This window comes from Corvus hawaiiensis, chromosome 3, assembly GCF_020740725.1.
Source record: "Corvus hawaiiensis isolate bCorHaw1 chromosome 3, bCorHaw1.pri.cur, whole genome shotgun sequence".
Lineage (NCBI taxonomy): Eukaryota > Metazoa > Chordata > Aves > Passeriformes > Corvidae > Corvus > Corvus hawaiiensis.
The window spans coordinates 106,816,692-106,836,734 of NC_063215.1; the positions used below are offsets into that span (position 1 = coordinate 106,816,692).

Here is a 20,043-nt window from a genome sequence, read left to right on the forward strand (position 1 = left end):
AAGGGCTCTGTTGGAGAGTGTTTCAGAATGAGCTACATTGTTCCACTTCCATTAGGAAAATCAGCCTTTGGTCAGACTGGCCTGAAAGTGGCCCAATCTCACACAGTTTAGAATGAAAATCCTTGGGGAAAGCAAATTATCCAATTTCAAGAACACAATTCACGTTTTGCTAACACTCCTGCAATCCTAAGCTTTTCTTTTCATGTCCTCTAAAATATTGCCACAAAGAGAAGAAAATATTGATCTAAATGCTTACGGGTATTAGAACCCGGGAGTTCTTTTAGGAACCAGGGAGAAGATGTTTACTAAAATCAGCATGAATTAGGGCAGATAAGAATCTCTGTCAAGAGCAAGCTCCATCTCTGCCCTTCTCTATCAAACGCAGCGGCTCTCCAGCATCCAGGGCTGAGGCCTCCATCCTGCAGGAGGTTTCATTCTGCTGGCCACAGAGCAATGCCATGTCTGCTGCCAGTGCACTGTGGCAGTAGCCCATCCATTGGGAGAGGTTCTAGGCATATGTAGCTTGCTGCTCTCAGACACAATCTCTGGGTCTTATCAGAGCTCTGCAATCTGGAAGCTGTCTTGCCTGTTGCCCAGCAAGGCGCTGTTGGGGGCTTGAAGTGTGCCAGAGATTTACAGGAACCTTTGCTTCCATTAACAGGCCTCCCAGTGAGCCAGGCCAAGGAGACGGATCACCCCACCAGTGCTGGCCTTACGAGTGCCGAAGCTCTGAAGGATGGCTTTGGAAAGGTGAGGGATAAGGACAGGGATGAGCAGACTTCCTTTCCAGTGACTGTTTAGTGCTAGGCCCAAACTGTCCCTGAAAATCATAATCTTCCACTCTTGGGGGGTGGGGATTCTCTTGGGAATATATTTGACAGCTACAGAGCAATTGCTTGGCTATTTCCAGTGGTGGCAAGGTCACTGGTTTGGAGATGGTGCTAAGGTCATGCCAGAAGCATTCTTTATGTGCAAAGGCCCTTGTAGAGAAGTTCTGAATGGCAGAGCAAGCTACACATCAGTGAATGTGGGCAAAGTGCATCCTGGGAAGCACAGAAGCAAGGATTCTAATGCTGAGTGTAAGCAAGGGTGCAAAATAAAATGGGAGAGTTTGATTTTTCCTGGTTACCTTTCTTGCTGTATCTCACAGCCCTCTCATTCTCAATTTTTCCATGCATTAGCATCAATGTTTTTGCAACTTGTTTCCACGTGACTCCTCTTTTTGGCCTCACGGTCTCCGAGAGCAGCTGAGTCCTTCAGTAGCCAGAAGTGAGAAACAGCTGCAATTCCTGGCCATGAGTGTTAAGCAACAGCTACTGACCCCTCCTTGCTGCGTATTGCACATGGTTTTTATTCTCCTGCCATGGCCTGTAGGAAGGGAACTGCCTGCTCACTGATCACGTAGGCTCTTCATCTGTCTTGGAGCACTCCTGTGATTTTCTTGCTTCAAGCAGGGCCTCCTGACACAGGCTGAGAAACAGTACCTTGGAGCAGTGGGAGGTTATGGCAATAAAGCATTCCACCTCACTGTGTGTAATTGCCAAGGTGAGGACAGGAGACATTCTTCAGAAACCATTGGTTTCTGTGCCACTGTTATACTTGAAGTTCTTTGGGATAACAAAGAGATGTTACCCAGCTCCAGCAAGTTTTCTGGGCCTTTCCATTGTCACCCTCCACTTCCAAGCTCCTCTTTGGTCCCTGCAGGCTTTAGCCTACCGCCTGTCAATGGCACAGCTTCCAGTGTGCAGAGGAAACACCCTGGTAGTGCCTTGAAGAAGAAGGTCTTGAGGAAGCAGGACAACGTGCCCTTACTGCCCAAGAAGCCCATCATCCATGGAGACGGCAGCTTCCCACGCAACTCCTCAGGTAAGCCTGCTCCACAGCAGCTTTTTCCTGCACCGGTTTTCCTTGCACAAGGAGCACAAACTGCCTCCTGCCTCAGCCACCACAGCTGGGATCTTGGGTTCATAGCCTGTGCTGAGAATGAACAGCAAATCTACTCTTGAGTTACTCCAGCTCGGCAGAACTGGAGCAGTTGGTTCTTATTGATCCATTGGAAAGCTGAGCTGCATAAAGTAGTGGTAAAGACCTAAGCTCTGGCTTTTGCCCATCCTGATAGAGCAAACTACAGCACTGGTGCCAGGAGGCAGCTGTAACTGCAGGGATGAGCTCGGGGCAGTCTGGCAGGGTGTGCTCACTGTGCACCTACGAGTACCACCACGATCAATTGTCCACTCTCCATCTTGGCCCTCTGCCTGTGCTGCTGTCCGCCTCTGCAGCCAGCTTTCCTGCTCTCCCAGCAAGGGTTGTCTCTGCATGGCAGTCAGCCACTTGGTGCAGCCGTGCTGCTGCTCCCAGAAGCGCCCAATGGCTTCTCGCCGCTGCCATCCCACGGCCTGCAATGCCAAGAGGGAACAAGCAGCGCCTCCTGTGTCACCCCACCCAAATACAGCGGCCTGTGTAGCAGGTGACAGCCAGGAGGGGCTGCCTGGTGCTCCCAGGCTGTTTGCTGCCCGCAGTGAATACACAGCACATAGTCCCTAGTGGCTCTTGCCTCTCCTGTGAGGGCAGCCTGCCTGTGCTATGATCCTGAGTAGGGTGAGAGAAGAAGAAGGGAGCTAGGAATGATACTTTGAGTGCTCTTTTCTAGTGATGCTACTTCCATGCTCACAATTGACCAGAACTAGCCTGACGTGGCTCCCCATTCCTATTGAATATAGATGTGTACATCCACATCCTTCTGCAGTGACACCACTGATGGCAGTGACAGGGGTACACCAGTGACAGCCAGATTAGCTCCCATCTGAATATTTTTGATGTTACACTTCCTCCATACTGTGTGAGAACATGCAGGGTAGCACAAAACTTCTACAGATTCTAGAGCAGTTCATCTAGATTCTGTGCAATATTTAAACTCCATCATTTGAGACAGCTCAGATGTTTCCTTGTACACATTAGAAAACGACCTGTTGAGTGCATGACATGAAATTGATGATCAACAGTCCTTTGGATGACAAGTGGGTTTCTTAAGAAATGCATTTATCATCTGAATTTTCTCATACCTTGTAAACTGACTATCAAGAGATTGTGTCTGCCAACAATTTGCATCTGTATTTACGTATTCTTATCATCAATTTGCATTTGGAAGGCTTTTTTATCAACCATCTGGGCTAGAGATTCCATTTTTCCACAAGAGAAAGCTTAGGCTTGCACAGTGTGCACACAAGTCCATTTGAGGACAAACAAATTTCACCTCAGCATCTTTCAAATACAGCCAGTGTGTACTTTATTGAAATAGTAAAGATTCATGATGCTTGGAAAGAACAAAATCCATGAACTACTCCCTTCCCAAGAGCAGGCTGAAATGTAAGTGCACTCAGCTGCCCTCTGTCTAGAATATTTGAAGCCAATGGGAACAGAGGCGCTGTGAGGTGTGAAGGGTCAGGTATCGCTGTTCCCTGGTAGCTGCTCTGAGGGGATTCAGCCGGGCCCAGCAGGACTCGCTTGTTCAGGCTCGGCTTGGTGCTGTCACGAGGCAGCTGCAGGTCTTTCCTCAGGGAGTTGCAGAGTGCCTCTGTCCTCAGGGCTCGGGGAAATCAGGGCGCTGAGACAGGAGAGGCAGCTGAGGGGTCCCTCGTGGGGAGCAAGTCCTGCTGGTGGGCACTGTCTCACAGGGAGTGGGAGCTCTGCGGCCTCAGGAACGTGCCGCTGGCTGTGGTACCTGTGGCACTTGGGAGCTGGCGCTGTGTGGGCAATTGTCAGGTTGAGCCAAGGAGCTGTGCCCAGCTGGGGGAGCTGGGAGAAAGCAAGGAGCCAGAGAGCAGGGAATTCTCTGAGCCAGTGCCAGTTTGTACCTCATGGAAGCCTGGCTGGGAGATGGGGCTGCAGGCCGCTCCATGGCGGGGTGCCTTGCCCGGGGCTGCAGCGCTCATGGCTGACCCTCTCCTTACAGTGACCCCGCAGACGGCCACTGGTGCCGAGCGCCGAGAGGAGCCGCTCCGTGGGAAGGGGCAGAAGGACGGAGCCTCTTTGGAGCCACAGCAGTCCTTGCTCGAGGCACTCTCCTTGCTCAGCAGCGATGACTGGTAAGAAAGGCCCCGTTCACTCTGTCTCCCTCTTAGCGTTAAGGTAGGTTAGGAGAGCATCTTGCTAGTGCCTCTGAGCCCCAACAGCACAGAGAGCCGAGGGGCACCAGTGAAACCACTCCAGAGCAGAGAGAGGATAAAGATTTGAGAGCAGCCTTTTCTTGGCCTTGGTCTGCAGCAGTGCTCCAGCTGCAGCAGGTCCGTGCTGTTTCCTCGCTTTGCCTGCTGCTCTGTGGAGCTGCAAAGGAAATCTTGAGGGAAGAGAGAAAGCTGTGGGACAAGATGATTTGCTGGCTGAAGCCAGAAGCAGGATGGCAGCAGTTTGGAGTGTAGAGATTTGGGTGCCTCGGGGCCCAGTGGGACTGAGTAAGATTTGTCTCTGGCCCCACTGCTGGCAGCAGTGGCAGGAGTCAGGGTCTGCCTGTGACCTTCTGCATGTGAGTCCCAGGAGCAGCTACAGGGAGTTCTTCTTTCTGAGAAATGCACTGAGTTGTGCTATAGAGTCACTCAGCCTGTCATTAGTCCTGAGGGGCTCATGGCAGAAGAGAAGGAAAAAGAAATAAAATCCTCTAGGAATCTTGCACTTTTGCAAGTCAACTGTTTCCTTCTCACTGCTTCATATGGGCCTGAGATGTTTTGTCAATACTCACAATGTGTCCCAAACTTAGACACAGACAGAAGGAGGCCTGTAGAGGCCCAGAGGTGATAACCCCACAAATGTTAGGTGATATTGGTTGTCTTTTTGATGTCTGGGTTATCATCTACTCACTGCTGGATGCTTCATTCACCCTGGGATAAGGACTCCATTCACCCTGGGATAAGCATGAAAAATCTGCTGCAATGCATCTCCTTGTGCAGTCGCCTTTGCTCTGCCCTGTCTCTTCTGCTTTCTCTTCCCCATTTCTGTTTGGTGCCCTGTGAGGTGCAGAGAGCTTCTGCAGCTGTGGGGGGGTCCGGGTGACACTCAGGGATGCCCGTGGCATCGGCCGCCAGCCCTGCGCTGCAGCCCCGATGCATCACGCGCCTTCCTGTAGCTCAGGTCCTGCCCAAAGCAAGTGCTGAGAGAGGGAGTTGTTTGCACCTTGTAAATAACATGTTGCTGTTGTTTTAGGTAGGGGCTTTTGGGAAAAGCTAGACTTTCAGCTGTTCTTGCCCGGGTGTGGAATCTTCTGGGGCATCCTGCTGCTTTCCTGGAGAATGTGTGAGGTGGAGTGGAGTGGGTGACAGACAGGCCTAGATTGCAGAGTGGAAACTCAGCTACAGAGTGCCAGTGCAGACTCTCACTGCTGAACTGCCTGCTGGAGCTGGCAAAGAAGGAAAATGCCCCAGACACAGCCCAATGGGACTGTGTCTCAGGGACAGGTACAGGGAGGTGACAAGAAACAGCAGCATGGCACGGTCTCACAGCCTCCAGGAAGCACTGACATAGGGACTTCATGTGCCAGAGACTTCAGAAAGGCTGTCTTGTTAAACGGCCACAAGTGAAGACTCTGAAAGCCCTCTATTTGCCTCTTGGATTTGTGTATGCTTTTGACAGCCACAGCAACCTGTGGCAGCGAGTTCCACGATTTCATCAAGTACTGCTTGAAAAGCACCTCCCTTTGTTTGACTGAGCCGCCAGCCTGGTAAATTCAGAGGGTGCTGCCTAGTTCTTGGGTGGAGAGAAAGTCAATCTTTTTGGTACTTGCCTTTCAGGGAGCTGAAGGAGAAGGGACTCTTCAGCATCAAACACCTGGCTGAGTCCCACTCAGAAGTCCTTCTTTGTAGACTTCGTGAGGTTTGCTTGGCACTTACCAACGAGGTAAGAACATTGTTCTGAATCGTCCTCCGTGCTTCTTACACGGTGTGTAGAGTAGATATGTGCTTGTTCATCTCCCTGTGTGCTCAGGGACTGCCTTCATTTCTGTTTCTAGACCTTATCTTTCTCATGTCTGTCAGCTCTCTATAGGATCTGTGTGCACATGTAGCTCTATTTACTGGTAGGTCGGGCATCTGACACTCTCCTCTTGGAGCGAGCTGCCATTACAATGCAACGTGCAAATGCAGAAGCGGAGACACTAATTATGTTATTTGCTGCAGTCCAAATCTCTGCCCAAGCTGTAATTCAACACTGCCAATTAGTCTGTAGACTTGAGCCTGTGTTTTCTGTTTCCTGGCTGAGGGCTTCAACTGCTGCTGTTGCTTTTTCAAACAGGAACAAATGACTCTTTTGTCTTTATGACTTGTGCCTTTATGGCTTGAGAGCAGCCCTTGCTTTAATTTGTTTCTTTGTTTTTTGAATAAAAGGGCCTAAAACCAAAGCAGTGGACATTCCAGAAGAGTTAAGTAGAACACTTTAAGTGAAATAATATGTTTTAGGCCTGCAGGAAGCAGGCCTGAGGCATAGCTCAAGTAGGTGCCAGAGTTAAGTGCCTTTCTGTGCTTGTGCTCTTCTGCTCTGCCTGTGCTTTTGTGTTCCCCTGGACACAGCGGGAAGTGTTGTCATTTCCTGGGACTTTTGTCTAAGGCAACTGGTTTTCTTTTCAAGGTGATTCTTATGTTTCCCCGCATGACTTCCCCAGGTGACCAACCTTCGCTCAAAGGTGTCTTACTCTGCAATCGTCACTCTTGGAGAGCTCTTTGTGACCTTGCAGAAGGACATGGACTCGGAGGTGGATGAGGTTGCTCGGGTCCTTCTCCAGATGGTGTGGAACTCCCCAGAGTTTGTTCAGAAAGCAGCCAGTCACACCCTGGGAGTCATGGTGGAGCATGTGACTCCTGCACGAGCAATGACTGCTCTCATGGACAGTGGAGTCCAGTAGGTTCTTCTTCTCTTAGTGATATTCTTCACCTTCTATTGTGTGTGGGGGGGGAGAAGGGCTGAGAGAGAGAATGGGAACGGTGGGAGGGAAGGGTCCTGTATCCTGCATCTTCTGTGATCTCAGTGACTTGATTCTCCAATCAACCTCACTTCTTTCCTCTTGTCACCTATTTCTGCCCTCATGCAGCCCTTTAGTTGACAGAATCACAGAGCTGTAGAATATGCTGAGTTGGAAGGGGCCCATCAGGATCATCGAGTCCAGCTCCTGGCCTTGCACAGAACAAACACGCCAAGGGTCACACCATGTGCCTGAGAGCGTTGTCCAAAGGCTTCCTGAACTTTCTCAGGCTTGGTGCTGTGACCAGTACCCTGGGGAGCCTGTTCCAGTGCCCAGCCACCCTCTGGGTGAAAAACTTTTTCCTGATATCCAAGCTCAACCTCCCCTGACTCAGCTTGCTGCTGCTTCCTGGAGTTCTCCCAGTCTGTCCGAGTTGCCTAGATGTGGTGAATGGTGGGCAAGTGAAAGTGCCTGCAAAGGCTAAGGATAGAGCCCTGTGGTTTTGTGGGAAGAGGGACAATTGCAACTGCAGCTGTGAGCGCTCTTTGATATTTCACAGCCCTAACCACAGAGGCCTTGGGAAAAACCATGCATCCTCATTATGTCATTCACTTGAGAAGTAAGGAGGGTTCTTGCTGGGGCATGGAGCACATGGGGGAGAACGTGCTGGGTGTGGCACAGCCTGCACAGCAGGTGCAGCTCCTGCCAAGAGGAGTCTTGTAGGACTGTCCTGGCCTTAGAGGCCCACTTGCTATTCAAACTGATGTCTCATGTTAGCCTTGAGATGATGAATCACTGTACAGGCACCTTCACAGGCCGACTGCCATGGGACAGCTGAAGCAGGTGCTGCCTTAAGTGTTGGTGCTGGGCCTGATAGTCCCCAAGAGACACTGTCTAGAACAGGACAAGCTGGCTAAACTGACTGCCACCCTTTCCTCAGCTTTGGAAAAGGGGGAAACGTTCAGATGTATCTCTCGCCAAGCCTCACAGAAGAAACTGGCTGCATTGCAGAATATTCTGCAACTTCATGTCCCACAGCGTGTTTTCCCTGCATTTGTTTCTTTCCCAAGGTCTGCAGATTTGGGGGTAAATGGGTGCAAATATCCTCAATCCTGCTGCGGCTGTCTGTGTAGTGGCTGGCCCCTGATGGGTCAGCCTGGGTTGTCTTTAATTTCCCTCTTTCTCAGAGTGAATTTGGGGAAAGACGTTGAGTATCAGATAGTGCAGGGAGACTGAATTCCTCACTCTTGCTTGCAGGCAGTCCTTCTGTAGAGTGCTAACTTTGTGTTTCTCTGCGGACAGAACCTTCTACAGGTGTCCCAAGTGTCAGGGAGAACCCAGGCCTCCTTCCCCCAGCAATGACAGGGAGCATGCTCTGGCCAAGGCCTGCGCTGTGTCCCTCTGCTCCCTGTGCCCCAGTGTCCGCTCTCTTCTTCCCAGGAGCCGCCACGTCCAGGTGCGGAAGTGCGCGGCCCAACTCCTCCTGTCCTTGATGGAGAAAACTGGAGTCACGAAGCTCGCAGGAACGCCCAGGGCTGAGAGGCTGGCGCACGCGGCAGGGACGCTTGCTCAGGACTGTCACGAGGACACAAGGTAATGATCTTCATTTCACCTCCTAAAACAGGAAAACTGTTGGGTGTCTGGCTGTAAAGGGCAAAACCACAAAAGAGTGGAAGCTAAAGGAAATATTAAGTTCCCTCACTGTGTGGATGAGGTTCACAGAGTCACGGAATACGCTGAGTTGGAAGGGACCCATCAGGGTCATCGAGTCCAGCTCCTGCCCGTGTGCAGGGCCCCCCAAGAGTCACTCCATGTGCCCGAGAGCATTGTCCAAAGGCTTCTTGAGCTCTGTCAGGCTTGGTGCTGTGACCACTGCCCTGGCTTGTCTGGGGAAATGACTGTGCTGGGGAACGTGAGGTTGTCCCGCAAGAGGGAGCATTGCCAACTTCCTGGGACTTGAATGATTCTTTCCTGAGATCAAAAGAGCCATCAGATGAGCCAGTCAAACAGTTTTGCTTGGCCTTAGGTGCACAAGACAAAGCCAAAATGTTGGCTAATGTTCATCACTGAAGGATCGCATACATCTATTTCTCATTAACTTAAGACTTTCCTAGAAATATTCCCGGGGTCTTTAGCCAATGTATTCAGTCTTTCTAAACCTCTTCTGCAGATTTCTGTAATGCTCTTATCTGTGGCTGAATGACCTCCAAATTGCTTCCTGAAGAAAACTGTGGTTTCCTAGTGGCAAAATCAACCCAAACCACCCAAATCCCCTCACTTTGAGGATTCAATTCCCATTAATAGCTGCCAAGAACGCATGAGCAACTAGCTGTCCCTGTGCATACATATGGTATAGAATAATCAAAAGCAAGCATGAGGCATTTGGTCCTGGCTTCCCTGCCAGTTAAAGAAAGGCAAATTACTGTGCAATGGCAGCAAGACACTGCTAATAAGCTCTGACTCAAAGCAGAGGTGTTTTGCTTGTTCCCTGGGATCCTTCGATGCCACAGAAGCGCACCCACAGTTTCAGAGTGAGATTGTATTTTTCTGTTGCCCCACGTTCTCCTCTTGCCTCTTGTGTTCAGCTGACAGCACTGTGCAGTGACAAGTGGAGGTAAATCTCTCTCTTTGCTGAGTAGGTAATGCCTTCTCATGCAGGTATGGCAGCTGCTGAGTTTAAGGTATCAGCTTATTCTGTTAATGCTCCTCCTTTGTTTGTTCACCTTCTATTCTTTCTTTCCTTCTTTCTTTCTTTCTTTCTTTCTTGTTTTAGGCATTATGGACAGGAGATGGTGAAAATGATGCTGAATCACCAAAAATTTAAAAGGCTTTTGGAACAATCTCTTTCCACCCGTGACCTGGAAGATATTCTGACAAGAATGAAGAAGAAAGTAAGTGCTTGGTAGGAGAAATGTCTCCTTTGTGCAAGTATTGCCACTGCTGATATGAGATCAAACAGACCTAATCTTATCTCATTCCTCTTCTGCCAAATCATTTTGCTCCTGGGAATGAACTGTTGATCCGTAGCCTGTTCATCTGCAGAGCACAAAGGAATTGATAATATTAGGGGAAAAGTGGGGTATTGGATATTTTGAATATTGGCCACAAACAGGGAAGGGAAAGAGGAGAAAATGTGTTTACATTTAAGCATAACCCCCCACCCCACTATCCCTACTCTGCCCCCAGTGACGCAATTAAGTGAGAACAGTGCTTCTGGAGATAACAGAGTCTTTGCAAAAGACACAGGAAGCAGTAGTGCCAAGAAAATTTCCAAATATACAAAAGATGTCCCAGTCAATCCCAATTCCTACAATTACTGTCTGTCTTCTGGGAATACTGCCTTGCTGTCATGCCCTGTGCAGCTGGAAGAAGCTTGGTGAATTCAGCAGCATCCAGTGGAAAATCATTTGTTTGCCTGGGGTATTTTTATTCTTTTTACCTACGTTATAGAAGGGAGTGTGCCTTTGTGCAGCAACAGGGAGAGTGAGTGTGGAACCAAATCAACTTCCAACACAATGGGCCAACCTCCAAAGAGTCCAAATTTTTCTGCAGCTTCCTTTAAGAGCATTAGTTCCCTACCAGTTTGCATTATTCCCATTTATGCTCAAGAGGAATGAATTGGGGATTTTAGACTGCTGCTCAGTATGGTAGCAGCCATAACCTGCCTTGGGCTATTGAAAACAAAGAGTTGGCATCACTGAACCTCTGGCCTGTTTCCTTCTGTAAGTTCGGAAAGGTTTGCCCAAGCCTTGGTTGCAGTGATCCTGGTTATAAGTTGTGTTTTAAACAGGTAATTTCCTATTTTACATTCTAAAGATCCATGGGGTTTCTTTATGCCTTTGTAGGGGATGGAAACGCAGAAGGATGAACACCCATCTGTCGAGAAGCCTGTGAAGAAGAGGAGCGATGGCTCGAAGAAGCCCCAGGCCACATTGCCTTCTAGTAAACGGTACTGAGCACTTTAGTTAGATGTGACAAAGCACGTGGCAAGCTTTACATGTCTCTTCCTCAGGAAAATCTTTCTGGTGGAGATGACCTGTGCCAGAGATTGTTTCCTTTCCCTACAAATGCTCTATCATAAAAAATGTCTCCTTCTGCATTACGCTGAACACAACTTCTCTGGAAGGGTTTCCACAAAAAATGGGCGACAAAAAGACACCCATTGGTTGCAGCTCAGAAGATCCAGTGCAGTGGCAAGGACAGTGCTGTGGAGGCTGTGAGAGGGCCATGTCTCCGCTGCCTCACTTGGGACAAGTAAATTCAAGCAGGGTTTTTTTCCTCTGAGAGCAGTCTTTTTCAGATGGGTGTTTTGATGAGAAGTCCCAGTCTAGAAGCAAGATGCTGTTCCCCAAAATAGCACTTCCCATGCATGTGGTTTGGCCTTCCTGAGTCATGGTTTTCTTACCCTCAGACAGTACCAAGATGAGTAGTAAGTAGCAAGCCAGTTCCTGAGCAACTTTGGTCAACAGGTGTCTCAATGTGGACGTTTTGTCTTGACATTCCTGTCCTTCATACTGTTTGCTTGATGGACAGCATGTTTGGTTTATTTCCCCCTGTGCTGCAATCAGCATTTGAGACAGGAATTTGGTCCTTGCTGTCTCTTCCTGCCAGTGGGAGAGCTACTTGTACCTGTTGTCCTCTGATAACAGAGGGGATTTATTTAGCTCTGTCATGCTCAGCGCTGGCAGGAGAGTGACCACATGCCTCAGTAGCATAGTCAGGATCTTCCCATGCTCAAGAGAGTTGTTCCCAGTGGGTTTGTTAAGCTGTGGATCTAGTCTCTAGGGAAGCAATCATGTGAGCGTAGTGCTGGGATGTCTGGCTTCTGTTTTTATCCCTGTTACGGATTTTCTGGATCCTTCAGATATGCCCCTATCCATCTGTTCAGATGCATCTGAGCTACTTTTCCAGATTGTCATGCCTGCTGTAGAGACACTTCTCCAGAGGGATGAGTTTCCTTATTATAAGACGCACACCTCCCTCATGATGAGGCATTTAAACATGGAAGTAGCATCTCTCTTTCCTCACAAAGCAGTGCGACATGTGTACCTGGGAAGCCGTCTGGAGAGAAGTGAGATGCATCTCATCCTTGGTTTTCCTGAGTAAGCACTGGTGAGAATGTTGCTTGCAGATTGTCTCCTGTAATGATTGTCATGAGGCCTCCCGTTGTTTTTCAGATCAGGATTTTCTAGCTTGAAATCACATCATTAGGAAACCTCTCCAAGATGTTCTGCTCACAATTAACTGAAGGTATGATCACCAACAGGTCCGCATTTGGTTTTATTCAACAGGGTGAAGTCTACCTCTGATGGACGCCTCCTACGCCGCCCAAAAGCCCAGGTCACGTTACCTCCGGCTGTGGAAGAAACGGAGCCGCTCCAGAAGCTGTACAATCTCCTGGAAGCCAAGGAGTTTAAGACACGGATGGAAGGAGTGGCACTCCTCCTAGACCTGTGCAAAAGCAGCCCCCAGCTCGTCTCCACTAACACTGTCCAAGTATGTAGGGTGTCTTCATTGTTCCTTTCCTTTAGCTCCTTTCCCAAGCCTGCAGCAGGAAAGTTAATTCAGTGTGTCTTGGCACTACATCCTGGCTGTGTGGGACAGGCTGGTGCCTCTTACCCTGAAATATTTAATTCAGGTCCACGCTTCAGGACAAGTTCTTTCGGTCCAGATGTATTTGTCTGGCAGGTGCCTATTGATGCTGTTCATCAGATGAGGACAGAGTTTTCTGCTGGTGTAACTTCTGCTGTCTCCTACTCCCACTTGGGTTAAGTGAAGGGAATCCAGCCACTGAAAGCGTGGCAATTATTCTCTAGACAAAAAAATGGGTTTGGATGGGGAAGAGAAATATCAGGCTGGGCAGGTTTAAACCAATTTTTTTTGAAAGGATACTTCTGTAAACTCCGACTTGTCTTGCACAGGCACAACTCTGGTTACTCGTTTCCATCGGCATCCCTAGTCCTCTTGGTAAAGACGGTGCTCACCCTTCTTGGGGGGTCTTTTTTCTCTTTGGAAAAGGAGGGAAATGGCTAGGGACAGATCTCTTCCTTCTCCTCCCAGTAGCTGCTTTTTCCCTTTGTCCAGAAAATGGTGCCTGATAATGTGGCTGTCAAGGGACTGAACCTGCTCTAATGAGAGTGGTCCAGCACATTAAATTTCAGAAGTCTACCTGCTAGGTAGACAATTGGTCTGGATCCTGGAAGAGTTGATCAGAGCCCTGCACTTCTCCAGACACAGGTTCTGAGACAGATGGAACAAAACCTGGATCTCCTCCAGCCATAGTTTTGGCAAAATCGTAACTGTCCTCAGAACTTGAGACAACTGCGTAGAAAAAGGGGCATTGTAAATATCTGGTTGCATACTTCGAAAGCAAAGATACCATTTTGCATCAATAAATGGGATGAATTTAATGACTGAAATGTGGAGAGAAACACCATAGGAACTATCCTGTCCCCATCCAAAGCTCTTCAAAATATATGAAAATCTTTCAACCAGCATGAGGTTGCGCAACCATTCCAGTGAGCGGCCCACAGGAAAACAGGGAAATTGTGCAAACACACGCAGCCACGTGACACAGAGTTTTTCCTCCAGAAAACCTAAGTAACACATTCACATGCATTTTCTTCTCTAACATCCGAGCCTGGAAACCATGAAGACTTTGGTGTCAAAAGGTTACAGTTTGCACAGGGCTCAGAAGTGTTTTTCCCTAAGGCAGAGCAAATTGACATGTGAGGTTTAAAAGCTTCAAATGACTATGAAAGGCAACTGAGAAATAAATTCTGGAAAGGCAGCATTGTCAGTGATCATGCAGCCCACCAAGAGCTGGAGCTGAACCCAGAATTGCTTCTTCCAGCTAGGCAGGAATTCAATATGCTGGCAAGCACTGGTCCATGGTACCAAATGATCCCATACCCGTGGGCTGAATGGCACCCAGGCTAGGGTACAGATTTGAGGAACCCTTGTCACCTGTTCAATAACCTCACAGTCCGCTCATCCTTCTGCAAACAAGTTGCAAACAACGCCGTTGGACTGCTGTCCTGGGTAAATATACATACAGATGCCTTTTCCAAAGCAGTGCCTCTTTTCCCAGTGAAATACACGTCCTCTTCTTACCTATGGAATTGTGATTGAAGACACCTCTGAGCCAGATCCGTCTGACATTGCAAAGGAGCAAAGCTTTGGGATTTGGGCACATTCTCTTTGTTGCTTTGCTCAGGCCTTTTGTGAGCACAGAATAGATCGAGGCAGAAAACTGGAGACTACACAGGATCTTCTGGGTCCATTGTCCCCCAAACATGGTAATAGGTGGCCCCATTGTAATGCTAAATAACAAACAGCAGCACAAATGACATGAAGAAAACATGGCAAAAGAGGAAGAGGAGAGGCGCTGTGAGGAAAGAATACCGTGAGACAGTGGCACGTTGAGTCAGCTGCACTCTGACAACCTCTAGGCTAGCAGGTCTCACATTCTCGGCTTGTTTTTTTTAAAAATTATTTTATTTAAAACAAACAAAACCAATCAAAATAAAATATATACTGTTGAAAATCTAGTTTCAAAATTTAAAAGATAAAATGACAACACATTTATTCAAACTACATCTACATGTCAGAACATATGTACATCTGTAACTACAAAGCCTAACGTATAAATCCAAATCTTCAAACATTCTTCGGACAGGCAGCACCTTCTTCCTGAGCTCGAGGAAAGAGAGCTCTTCTGGACAGGAGGCAAGGGCTTTGTCGGTTAGGGAACATAGGAAATGTCCAAGGAAAACTTCTTGATAAGACTGTAGCCAGTCACGCCTGCAAAGTGGAGACACAAAATATAACAGAGGCCACAATGCAAACCTAAAGCATCAGAAGCTACGTATTTAATGGGACAGACCACCTGGAAACTTCTAAAGAGCTGCACAGGGAAACACTCTCCTGCCAGCAGCCACTTGAGGCAGGCCAGGGAGACACCCTGACCCACTTGCACAGAGCCAGCACAGGAACAGCCTGGCCTCTGGGCTGCCCTGGGACAGCAGGGAGCCCAGAGGCCTGTGCTTTCCAGGAATGGCTCAGCTGCACACGCACCCTCCTGCTCCTCTCCCGGCCCCACAGCTGAGCAGCCCTACAGCTCCACGGGGCACTGGGAGCAGCACAGCTCAGTGCAGGGGGCACATGCAGGGCAGAACTGTTCCCTGGCAATGTGCCCAGGCTCTCTAGGCTGGCACAAGAGCCTTCCTCCCGCCAGAGAGCGGCCCAGCTCCCGCCTTACCTCTTTGTGAGGCTGAGCCATGCTCAGCCTTCACCTTGTGCTCCCTGGCAGTGACCCCGGGGGCAGCGCTGCTCAGCTGCCCCTGCCGGGGCTCCTGGGCCAAGGCCCCCTGAGCAGGCTGCGAGCGGAGACCTGCACTGCCAAGGCCGGGCTTCCGCACGTCAGTCTTCAAGCCAAAAAGTTCAGCCAGTTCCCTTGGGAACAGAGGCATCCCAGGTCCTATCACACACCATGAACTCTTTCCCTTCTTCCTCTGGGTTTTTGTTGTAGACTCAGAAGAAGCTGTAGATCAGGTACAAGGGAAGAAGTGAGTTAGTTGAACTCCCACCTTTACAATCACCACAACTAATGGGTGAGGCACTCGAGGGGTTATTTATTATTGAGAAGATCACTTTGTTTTTATTTTTCATGAAACTAGCATCACTATAATTGCTCTGAACTGTATGGAGCTGGCAGGAAGGGAGAGAGAGATTCCACTACTTTGCTTCTGTGCTGCTCATGGCTCATCCACTACTTGGGGATCCCTTTCCTTCCAAACAGTTGGCAACCCACAGGGGTCTCTAGAATTTGACAATTCCACCTAGGAAGTAATTGCTTTCCAAAGCCAGTTTTCAAGGCCTTTGTTTCTGTAACTCCCCCTCAGTTCTTGGTTGGGTTTTCTTGGTGGTTTTTATTTCTCTTTACAACAAAGGCAGTGCTGAGACACAAACAATGGCACCACGTGTTAGAAGCAAAAGAAGATTTGCAATCAAATTTAGATGTCCCCACTATTCAAGCAGCCCATATCTGTAGGGAACACATTGGTCATGCAAACGTCCCAGCTTTCTCTGCTTTGTTGCTCCAGGAGTTTATTCCCTGCTTTCCTTCCTGCAGAGACACCCAAACCCAACATAAACATGACCTGCCTCAAAACATTTCTGATCTTTGCTAATCCTGACAATTCAAAATTTTCTTAATGGAAACGGCATGGTGCAGGTTAATCTGAAATGCTCTCCAATGGAGCTTTTGAAACTCAGAGAACTAATCATTCTGTACAGGCCTCCACCAATGATAAATCGTTTTTCTGCATCAGCAAAATTGTTTCTTCAAATCTCATCTCTCCTATCATTCCATACCCAGAGATGGCAAAGGAACAACAACCCTGGCATTGAGGCTTTGAACTTGAAAGCAGGCGCTGACACACATGCATCAGACACCTCATTTGACCTGGCACAACTCTTCTTGTCAGGGATCAGGCAAGGCAGGGACGGGGGACAAGGCAGAAGGCATCTCCTCCCCCAGCCTCAGCCTGCAATACTGACACGGGCAGAGAGAGTCGGGGAAGAGATTTGCCATCGTGAACCTGCCATAGGTGGCTTTAGGCTTGTGCTGTCAGAGGATGACAAACTCTGATCCTGCATAGGCTGCATCCATTTGGAAGTCTCCTTCCCCTTAACTGGAACATTCACAAGGACTTTCTGTCTAAGGAGGTTTCCCTATTTCTCCCCATGCAAAACCAGGCAATGTCCATGAATCTCCTTCAGATCTCAAAGGGTTCAGCGCAGAAACTGCCCCAAGGGAAGGTGTTCTCCTTCTTCCTTCAAAGGCAGGAGGAAGGAGTGGGAACATTTCTCCTTTCATGCTAAATGTCTTTTTTTCTCTACTAATTATGACCTTAGAAAGGGTGCAGGGAGATGAAAGGCATGTGCAGGATGGAGAGGAATGTTTTCTTTTCCTGTGGCGCATTTCCCGAGCCCCAAGGTACCAGTGCAGCTCCTGGAGTAATTTTCACTGCACCACCGGAGCACACTCCCAGTGACCAGGCTCTGGGAGAATCCACTGAGCCCATCAAGGAATTGAAAGGAATTTGAAGACATTTAAACCAGGATGGTTTTCAACCAAACTGCCACAATGCCACCCCTGGGTCAGCATTCCAATGGGCATTTTAGGACAGACATGCCCTGTACCTACTTGCATGTTCAGAGTTCTTCTCTTTGCTTCTTCTGCTGGATCTTGGCCTTGAGAAAAGGGAGGACAAAAGAACATATGAGCAGGTAGAAAGAGAAGGGCATGGAATGTGTGTAGCATCAAAGGAGGCAAACCTTCTTAGCATGGTCCTCCTGATGAAGGAGGAAATGCAACACATAAACCCAACACGATGCAAAGCTGAGGAATTGTCCTTAAGCTTTCAGGTGCTGGAGTCCCACAGAGCTTGCCAAGCTCCGGCTGAAACACAGCAGTCATTCTTCAACTTGCATCAGACCTGCCCAGTTCTCTCCTTTTGCAGCCAAGTGGCTCCTACAGCCTCTGTGAAGCAGCAAGAGCTGCTGAGCTGAGACACAAGTCTGTATGGAGGGCAGCTACTTTTGTTCTCCTGCCCAAGCTTGACTTTGCCTGCTCATGCCTTACACTGGTGACAGTCTCGGGCTACATGGGGCCATAGCACTGCTCTCTCCTGAGAATGACAGTACACCTCCTTGCTCTTTCAAGGACAAAAAGGCCTTTTCCAACTCAGCTGCTAGGTAAGGATATTCCGATTGCACTTTAAAAGCCCTACGGACGCTTTTCAATTGGAATGATACTTCTGGGACTCCTGCTTTATCCTTGTCACTAGGATAAGCTTGACAGCTACATTTTCTCACACATATATCCAAGCCAATGTCTTTGCATCAGGTACAGTCCTATAACTCTTCTCTAGCACCTTGCCCTCTTTGATCTTAAGCCCAGATCGAAATACTAAACATCGATCAGATGATACATCTGTACCCCAAGTTTTATCTGGGCTCTGGTTTCACGGTGGAGGCCCAGGCACAGAGAAGTCACACCTGACATTTACAGGAGCAGCACCTGAATTTGCAGACACCTCCTCAGTAGCCAATATTTGCCCTGACATATCCTCATGGCTGCAGAAGTTGACAGGCAAGGATCACAGTATTCAAAGAACCGCAGTATCCACATCCATGCAATACAGTTCCCAAATGACAGCACAAACACCACAGAGGGAATCAGTAGCCAAGTCCAGCAGAGGACCTGTTCTGAGGTGCTCTTAAGCCCTGCCTCCTCTTCCCCACAACCACCTCTGCTCTTAGGGCATATGGTGTTGGCTTTGCCATTGTGCTGGATCACCACAGATGGGCAAAATGGGGAATACACTGAGGTTTGCCTAAATACATGGGAGAGATGACTGTGGAAAATAACCTCACGAGATGGGAAACGCGAGGGGAACAGCACACTGGAGCAGCAGAAACCTTGGCTTACCTCATCTCCTGGGACTCCTGGAAATCCAGCTGCGGAGAGCTTGGGACAGACGCTGCCGCACTGCTCACAGGGGGACTCACTGCCTTGCGTATTGGGGGGATCAAAGGTGGTCCCAATGATCCCTTCTTCATATCCCCAACACTGGAACACAGCAAGGAAGCCTGCAAAGAGTAGAACACAGTACTCCTCAGATCAAGCATCCAGCCTTGCCCCCATTCATGCCTGAAGACATTTAGCCATGCTCTTAGCTGAGACCTGGCAGAGATGTCAATGGAGCAGCTTGGTCTAGGACAGGGAATGGAAAGGGAAGTGGTGAGGGAGAGGCCATGTCCCACATTTGCCATCGCTATCCCTGTGCTCACTTCTCTGGAAATGTGGCTACATTCCCAGATGGCATCCACATGTTTGGCACCAAGATGTTCTGCGGTGCCACTGCTTCCACTGGCCTTTTGGATCGTATGGGAATGGCCTTGGATCCCTAGTCTCTCCCTGTCCCTAAAGCACCTAACAGCCAGTGCGGATCTCCAGCCAAGTCCCCACAAAGCCATCCTGCAGGATGTCCAAACCTGCTTTTCTCAAGCCCCTCATTTCTGCTGCTGCTTCCCTTCCCTCGTACAGTTCCCCAGCAGCCTTTGAGCCCCGATGCTGCTGAGCTCTGGGCATGCTCGGTGCTCTCCAGCTCCCACACATCCATCATCTCAGGCTCACTGGCATTTAGGAAGTTCTGCTGAGCTCCCTGCCCTGCTGCTCTCTGGAAGGCCTCTGCCTGCCCAAGTTGCTCCAGGGCCCCCATGCCATGTCCAGCAAGCGGGGTGGAGGCAGCGGGGGCAGATGCACACCCTTCCTTAGGATCCCATTGTCCCTGGCACAGCTAAAGAGCCAAATCAGGCCCTGTTCAAACTTCAGTGGACGGATCAGTTCCTCTCAGGGATACGCTGGGCCCTTTCTCAGCAAGGCTGGAATCAAGTACACAAGCTTTGGGTTGGACATTCTGTTTACCAAAGCTGTTGTTCATCTGCCTCCTCCTGCACCCCACGGCAAACCCAAAACAACTGCAGGTCCTGGCCCTGCTGCAAAGGCAATCGTGGGGGTGGGCTCTGGGCTGCTCTCCCCATGGCCACCTGCCACCCCTTCCCTCTGGACAAAGCCATGCCAGAATGCACAAAGCTGCCCAGAAGCTGATGAAGTCTAGAAATAGCATCAGAGACAACTGGGCACAAGGGCATGGCTGTACAACTCAAAAGCTGACACAACCTGGAACTGACTTTGCAGGACTGCCTGTTCCAGCAAACACCTTTCTCCGTCCAAACCGGGCACAGCTGACAGAAAACACCACCAAGACACAGAGATGGTTCACACATACCCGTAGTTTACTAAATGTAGAAGGATTGGTTCACAAGATTGGCCAACTTCAGCTGCTCTGACTGCCTGTTGGTGTTTTCTCAGCCATAAGACAGAGCAGGAGCCACAAGAGAGCCAGAAACCATTCAAAGACCTCCCCTGCTATTGATACTCGCTGAGGACATGAAGCCTGCACTACACACCCACTGCAAAGACAGCCTGAAGTGCAGTGTCCTGCTGAGCTCTCCCTTTGCTCAGCTGC

The 20,043-nt window shown here is 49.2% G+C and overlaps 2 long non-coding RNA genes across 2 annotated transcripts; both read left to right on the forward strand.

The window, feature by feature from the left end:
- The first annotated feature begins 3,941 nt into the window (after window positions 1–3,941).
- On the forward strand, window positions 3,942–6,687 carry LOC125322568. Its single transcript, XR_007202090.1, has 3 exons — window positions 3,942–4,085; window positions 5,781–5,886; window positions 6,647–6,687. It is a non-coding gene; the product is annotated as an uncharacterized LOC125322568 (long non-coding RNA).
- Window positions 6,688–6,840: 153 nt separating this feature from the next.
- LOC125322511 lies at window positions 6,841–9,757 on the forward strand. Its single transcript, XR_007202039.1, has 3 exons — window positions 6,841–6,882; window positions 8,384–8,536; window positions 9,717–9,757. It is a non-coding gene; the product is annotated as an uncharacterized LOC125322511 (long non-coding RNA).
- The last annotated feature ends 10,286 nt before the right edge of the window (window positions 9,758–20,043 follow it).